The sequence below is a fragment of the Xenopus laevis genome, chromosome 2L, assembly GCF_017654675.1.
Source record: "Xenopus laevis strain J_2021 chromosome 2L, Xenopus_laevis_v10.1, whole genome shotgun sequence".
Lineage (NCBI taxonomy): Eukaryota > Metazoa > Chordata > Amphibia > Anura > Pipidae > Xenopus > Xenopus laevis.
Window position 1 is genome coordinate 131,200,331 of NC_054373.1, and position 8,031 is coordinate 131,208,361.

An 8,031-nucleotide genomic window follows, 5' to 3' on the forward strand; every position below is an offset into this window, starting at 1 on the left:
AACTTTGAACCGGCATGTATCTGTATTTCCCTAATTGCAATAAAATGAACATACTCACTATTGGGGGAAATTATTTTTGATTAGCTTTTTATTCCATTGGAATTCAGAATTATCACAAGCCACTGCTAGCTGAGACAATTTTCATTTGACTAATTTATCAATTGTCCTACTGCAAAATGGCCAAAAAGTATGCTTATTAGCCGATGTCTCACCCAGCACATTTATATCAACTTTAGTTTCATATTCAGCACATATTCATTAAAGAATGCCTGCAGATGGAAGGATTCAGGAACTTCTGTGATTGTAATACTTCTAGGGATTCAGCACAAACGTGCTTTAAAGCAGGCTGTTCTGGTGAATATAGAGCACTCCAAGATATTAATGTAAAGCTTTGCCTTCCACACTTCGTGCATATTTTGACAGGTAATTAGCAAGAGGACTACAAAGTAATTCAGTAAGGACATGTGTGGGCCTTTAAAATCTTGTACGTGTCATGTCTTTTAGATAACAGTAATGCACCCTGCTATCTAGCTCTAGAAACCATTACAAATAAATATGTGTGCCTTAATATTAAGATTGTATGTGTCAACAAATTCAAAAAGGCTTTTATTACATTTAAATCCAAAGGATTCCGCCTCTGTATTTGGTCTCCAGCCTTCTGAAATCAAAGTTATTGCCCCTTACCCCTGTAATGTTTAACAGCAACCTTCTGTATATGTGTTTTTTTTGTTCATTGTTCATGCTTATTGCTACACAGAACTGCGGACATAAGAGGATGCCCTCTACAGCAGGAGAGATAGAATGATGAGAGCTCTTCAGCCTGGACGCCCGCTACAGCAGGAGAGATAGAATGGTGAGAGCTCTTCACTCTAATCTAATCCTTCTATGTGTATGGGGGCAGTCAATGCTTTACAACCTTTTGCTGCCACTAGAGGCTCTTTTAGGTTCACATTTACATGGCTGATCTATCTTCTAGTAATATCAGGCATGTCTACAGTCCCACATTTAAATGTTATAATGGTCTACTAGATGTTACTGGGCCACACAGCAAATTCATTTCAGGGCCCCCAACATATCCAGAGGTTGTCCTGTTTTACCAATATTTATTAAAATGATATATGAATTAGAGACTCATGGGGCCCCTATAACTCCTGGGCCCCCTGCAGCTGCAGGGTCTGCTTCCTCTATAACATAGATCCCTAACCAGTAGCTTGTGAGCAACATGTTGCTCTCCAACCCCTTGGATGTTGCTCCCCAACCCCTTGGATGTTGCTCCCAGGGGCCTCAAACCAAGCACTTATTTTTGAATTACTGACTAGGAGGTATTTTTTTAGTGCATACAAACACATATTCTTCCAAAAAGAGCCCCAAGTAGGTTGACAGTGCACATCGGGCTACCAAATGACCAATCACAGCACTTACTTGGCACCCAAGAACATTTTTCATGCTAGCATTGCTCCCTAACTCCTTTAACACCTGAATGTTGCTCACGGGTTCAAAGGGTTGGGGATCCCTGCTTCATAGTTAGGGCCCTGGGTCTCAGTCTCTCTACTTCCTGCTTCTTTAAGCGTAATATCACAGTATGTGGATGCTCAGCAGGCTTTTTTCTGCTGGCAGAAATATGTCTGGAATATACCATTCTATTACCCATTTACATAAATGGAAACCATATTTTACTGCTGGAACAGGAAAAGTATTAGGAGTACTCTAAAGCTTTCATTCTAGTGTTAGGTAATATAGGGCAGGGCTTCCTCTCTATAATCTGTTTTCCATTTACAATTGATCTTTTAATGTAGACTAGTTATGTGAATTTTTTTATTTTAGTTAAAAAAGGTAGAACCCATTTCTAATGCTAGTCTTTTTTTTTTTTAGCTTGCTTCCAAATTAATGTTAAAATGATCAGTAGTGTTAATCACATGTTAAAAAACTGAAAATTGTAAATTGCTATGGTACAAATGATTAGAGTTGCAACCTCAACATCCCTAACAAGTACAAGATGTCTCTGATTTCCTAATCACAACCATATAGCAGGCAGAAACTGAACCAGTAAAGCCACTCTCTCATTAAACTCAGCTTTGATGTTATTTGCAACCTACCTGGCCAGAGCTAGGTAGACCTCATTGCTCCTATAATATCTTTCATTTGTTCATCATTGCATTAGCATAAATGGGTCACCCATGTATTTCAGGAATGTTGAAGGTTATGGTCATACATAAATCTAGGACAGTGGTTCAGACTCCACTTGAGTTACAAGGTAAACTATGACATTTCTGTATCAGTCATTCATCATTTTATTTAAAATATTTATAGGTTGGCAAATAAAACTTTGTTCCAGGTTTATTGAATTGCTTCAGCAGTATCTAGAAAAGCAAATGGTCATTCTACCTCAATCTCCACCCCCCAAGACAATCCATAGGAGGGCCAACTGTGCAGTTGGATCTAGGATATGTAACCCACAGGCGTTCTGCAATTGTTAAAATATAGTTTTCATCACTCATCAGTTATGAACTGTCAGCAGGATTCTGTCAGTTACAGTGCAAGAGCAGTTGGAAATCCACCAGGTCCATCACTGATTAAGTCCTGTAACATCAAATAAGTATTATACAATGCAGTATTATTCAACTTTACTTTTACCAAGGACTTTTTCTGTCCAAAGGGCAATAGCTCTCTTTTCCCTTCTTACAGATCAGCTTGGGTGGTTGGTGTTATTGCAGTGTGTTTATCTTTACTAAGGGCCAGTGCCTCAGGCTCATGATGCCACTGGTATTGTGCCTGCTGCTAGTGCATGATCTGCCCATGTTTTATGTAATATTATAGTCTCCAAATAAAATGTTAGGATCCACCTTTATATTCTTGCTACATATTAAGTATTCATTTTACTTTCTGTTATTAGAAAAGTGACCAACTAGCTGTCTATTTTTATTCTGTGAAATAAATATTGAGAGCAAATCTGGAGAACTTAGAGGTTCACTATCAAAGTCTGCAAAACTGGAGCAACATTTGTATTTTTTTTAAAGGAGTAAAAAATCAATGGCTTTCAGTGGGGAATTTTTTCTTTAATAAGTGTGGTGCCTTTCATGTTCCAGTTTGCCCAAGATTTTCAGCCACGAGATTCTGATGAATGGACCCCTAATGACTGTATTTTTTCTCTCTGTGCTCTATGGGGAGCTTGTCCAGGATTCGAAGAATGCGTTGTGGATGAACTTTCAGCAAACTGACACAGATTGGAAGAGATGTTTGTGTGTGTGTGTATATTGTGCATTCTAATCTTCAATGGCATAATTTAGCTATGCAGTACATGCACCATATATAAATTCCCTCTAAATCTATTTGAAATGCATGGTATTGATCCTAAAAGTTGAAAAAAGAGGGAAAACAAAATTATGCATTTTTTATACCCTTAAGCCTTACCATCTCTTCATCTAGGGAAATCATAATACAGTTGCTTATATCAGATCATTCCTTACATAATTTCCATTTAGATTTTTTTTAAATAGGTATCCACAAAACAAATCCATAGAATAGCATAGTATCATATTTATATATTAATATTTTTTTTTTGTTTAATTCAATGTATCATTAAAACTATAAAATAAAGTATTAGTGGTTTACACATAACCAGTTTTCATTATTAAAGGTGTATATGAATTAAGCTCCTTGCTTTTTTTTGTATTTCTTGATATTGAATCTGTAGCCTAATTCCATAAGGAATCAATAGTATAAGTACCATAGCTCCATTGGTAGCTCAGCTGGAATAATTAGGTTCTAATAATCCTATAATCTCCTCTCCAAGCAGACACAATAGCTTGCTACTTTGACTTGAAGTGAAATGAATGCTGCTAACAGGGCCATCATGTTGTGGCAACAAAGGAGGTTCACTTAATTATGGAAGACACACCATAACAATTTGCCTTCATTATTATACCAGGTTGATGCACAGAAATATCCTAGAAGTGGTCAAGCAATGTTGTGTGCTGTTGCTGCAGAAGGGTTTAAAGAAGTAACAAAATACATTTTTTAACACAAATTTGTAAAATAAGAAAGGAAAAAGGAAACTTCTATCAGCAGGTGCCAACATGCGAATAAAGTTGCTGTTAAGTGCTTTTCAGAAGACTTTTGGGGGAATGTAATAAAAACGAAAGTCGAAAAGAGCAAAACAATTCGCACCAATAAGAATAAAAATCCACATCTCACAATGTAATCTTGTTCCTCAAACTGTTATTGCATTGCAAATTGTAATTGCGCATTGCGAATTTTAATTGCGCACTCAAGAAGAGCTTGAAGGTGTCGTAATCTTTTGGAGCAAACAACGACTTTTTCAGTAAGAAGTTTTATTACATTTACTGCGCATTGGCGCAAACCATAAAATTCACAAAAGGTCTTCCACTGTCGGAAGTGGTTCACAAAAGCTATACTAAATTCGCACAAAGCAAAATTTGTTCGCGCAAAGGCATAACTTTTTGCATTGTGAATAGTTTTTCCATTACCGACTATTATTACATTCCCCCGATAAAGTGCTGTTTTTACGCTGCACTCTCAAAGAAGAGACAATGCCATATCTTTTATTATTGTGTCTTTATAAGCAATACAATTGGGTAATTTATATAAAAAAAAAAAAATAATATTTACATTGCTTTTCAAATACTCTTTTTTTTAGTGCATTTTTACAAGGAGTTAACTAAATAAAGCTATTTTAGCATTCATATTTGCATGAAAGAGCACAGCGGGGCAAAGTGGGCAATAATATAATTTGTCTTGACAAATGAATCAACCAATTGCTTGTGTGCATCCAACAAAACCTGGAAGTGTTGCAAACAAACAAACAAATGTGAGATTACATGTAATTTTAGCACGAACAAAAGCTCTTTTGCATTGTTAGTAAATTAAAGAAATTGTTTAAATGTAGGCTTTATACTTAGAACATGAAACAAATACTTATGTCTTTACTATACATAATGTGTACCCATCTGTTTATATTAATGGAAGCATGTATGTTGGAATTATGAATCTGTAGGATGGGTGTCAGTGCTCAGCGTAGCTCAGCATAAGCACTAAGCACTAATGCCTATCCTGATCCTTAATCCCCAATGTAATTTGCATGTGGAGAGAAAGGATTCAGACAATTAACTGTTAAATAGGATAAAAAAACTGTGCCTTTTTTTGAGTGCATGAATACCACTCATAAGGAGATAGCAATCGATATCTTGAACTTGATCATAAATTGACCCCCTGTTTTAACCCTTTATATTACTAGCAAATCTGACCCATACAAATTCCATACAAAATGATAAGGAAATCCAATAACAATATTTTACCGTAGTTCTGCGTTGATGCATGATTTGTTCATTAGTGCCTTAAATGATTTGTGCGTTGGGGAATACCAGATAAAGAAATAATGAACTACAAGGAAAGATGAGAATTGAGCTGTGAATGTAACATTGGTTGGTGCAAATTGGAAAAGCAATTTCTATAATTTAATAAAGTAGACAAAGCTAAAATATGAATAGCATATTTTACAATCTACAGTATATAGTCAGTAAAGTTATCTATCTATCTATCTATCTATCTATCTATCTTTCTATCATCTACCAATCAGCTATTATCTACTCTGTATTTATGTCTGTTTGTCTTAATCTGTCTGCTGTCTATTCTATCTGTCTATTGCAAAAGGAATTGATAGCAGCTTTTTAAACAAAGTATTAAATTAAACAAAATTTGCTATTTTAAATTTATTTTGTTAATGAACTATATATTTTCCTGTAATACTGAGATATTATAGAACATTGTTTCAGCAATGAAAAAATAACACAAAGTTTATCTGGGTTATTAAACATACTGTGAGTTGTTAATATTAAACCTATTTAAATAATATTTTCTTTTCCTTATATAAATGAAGGATTAAGTTTAAAGTGTATGCATATATATTTCTTAGGCAAGGGCGAAAGAAGTTTCTAATTAAGTAAAATCCTAGGCTAAAAGAAATTGCCCTCAAACGTGTTACAATGAAATGAAAGAGTCAATTGTGTGCATCACTCAGTGGATTTGAGGCGATATAATTTGCCAAAGTAATGAATAATACTTTGCCACCCGTTACAACAGCACTCTCATTATTTCCAGACATACCATTGACAGGCGTTGAATTCTGATTATGCAAATGATCAATTATTGTAGAAAAAAGAAAATCCCTCTATAATTTAATAATTAAATATTGCCTTACAAACAGGCCAGGATACTATTACTAAACAAATGCACATTTTAATGTCTTGTTTCTTTTATTCAGCATGAAAAAGTCCCAAACAGGAATAAAAACGCTTACTAAGATGGAAAAAAACATCATAATTATACAGCTTGAGCATATTGCCCAAACTGTGCAATAAATTACGCTATTCCATTATAATGTAAAAATGCTTATTTTAGGAAAGGCAGCGAAAACTAAAAAACACTGTACTTGCAAAAAATCCTAAGTTCTGCTGTAAATGCTTTAATCATAAGCATTAAAGAGCAAGTCCTTCAGATAATCACAGGCTACATACTGAAGTATACATTTTTCTAGTCGCTTTTGGTGCTGCCAGCTATTTTTCGCATAGGGCTGATGCTGATGTGAAGTGACATTTGCACCTGTTGTCACCATCTTATGGTAATTAGCATAGTGCCCTAAGTAGCAGCAAGGCCATCACATCCAAACACAATCCATTAACATATTGCAGCTGTCATCAGTGGGGAAAACTAATGGAACTAGTGGATTTGCAGCCCACAACTGCATACCTTGGCTTCTCTAGCAGAACTCTCCCTATTGGGTCATTGGGGATGAGAAAAACGAAATGCACGCAGCAGTCAGTGAAGAGTAAAAAAAATACATTTTACTAAAGGTTTACTTTCATGTATTATGCATGGCCTTCAAGGTCAAGGCTTCATCACTTATAACATTTTAATGAGATATCAAAGCAAAATGAAAAAAAATGCTATTAATGGGAAATTATTGGGAAAGAAATATTTTTTTTGTACAAAAAGCATTATTTTATTTTATATTTTGAGTTTAAGTCACTTCAGATACTGATCAATGACTTTTTATACACAGCAGACAACAATTGAGAGTGTTTTAGTATCCCTAAAAATTGTGCAAAATATAGTATAAAATATGAAGTAAAAAGTAAATATAAGCAGCAGTTTGATAACAATAAATCTCATGAAATTAATTAAAAAATCTGTTGATATCTGTGTAACAGGATTCAAAGTTCAGTGTCACAAAAAGAAACTGATTTACAGGATATTTGCATAAATATACAGCACACCATTTCATTTAATATATTTTAAAACAGCTTATGGAATCACATGTAACATATAAGAATATGCAGAATAAGGCACATAAATGTACTCACAGTATAACAGTCCTAACATTCTAGTTTAGAATGACAGAATACAGATTGTGGTACTGTGAGATAAAATACTTTAAAATGCATGGGAACACCAGCTTTCCATTTAGAAAAGGTTAAGTTCCCCTAAGCTATGAAAGAAAACACCATCTGAACACCCAGAAAAGCAGTAAACATTGGAGGCAAGTGACAGAAATTGATCTTTCTTTTCTTTGCCTGTCATGTATCCAAATTTTATTTCTACCATTGCTAGAATACACTGCAAGATAAAATGTACAAGCAGGACTATGGCCTGAGGGCTGTGGTACCTGATTCGCTGACTTTTTCTTCAATTAGTGGTCCTCCCTGCCTGATTGTAGGAGACATATTTATAACAAGGTGCTCTGAGGGCTGCAAGATATTGATTAGCAATAATGTGAAGTCAAATCTTAATAAAAGAGCATTGTGATCAAAAGGTCTTCATTGGAGACAGGCTGCACTCCATGTCAAGGGTCTTACAATTCTGATATGATGCGGGAAGATTGTCTGAAACTCTTGGCCTTTGCTGCTAAAGGTTTTCCTGATGGAAATGTGGAGAGGACTTTCTGTTAAGGTGATGCTTCGTAATTGACAGGTGCTTGTTCAATGCCTTTATCTCAGATCAGTGTCTATGCAAAGA

At 35.1% G+C, this 8,031-nt stretch overlaps 1 long non-coding RNA gene across 1 annotated transcript in view; it reads left to right on the forward strand.

The window, feature by feature from the left end:
- The window catches only part of LOC121400034, an 83,551-nt gene extending 79,953 nt beyond the window's left edge, over positions 1–3,598 (forward strand). The window contains exons 2-3 of the long non-coding RNA XR_005965497.1: positions 758–853; positions 3,087–3,598. This is a non-coding gene — a long non-coding RNA (uncharacterized LOC121400034). The remainder of the gene's footprint in view (positions 1–757; positions 854–3,086) is intronic.
- Positions 3,599–8,031: the final 4,433 nt, after the last annotated feature.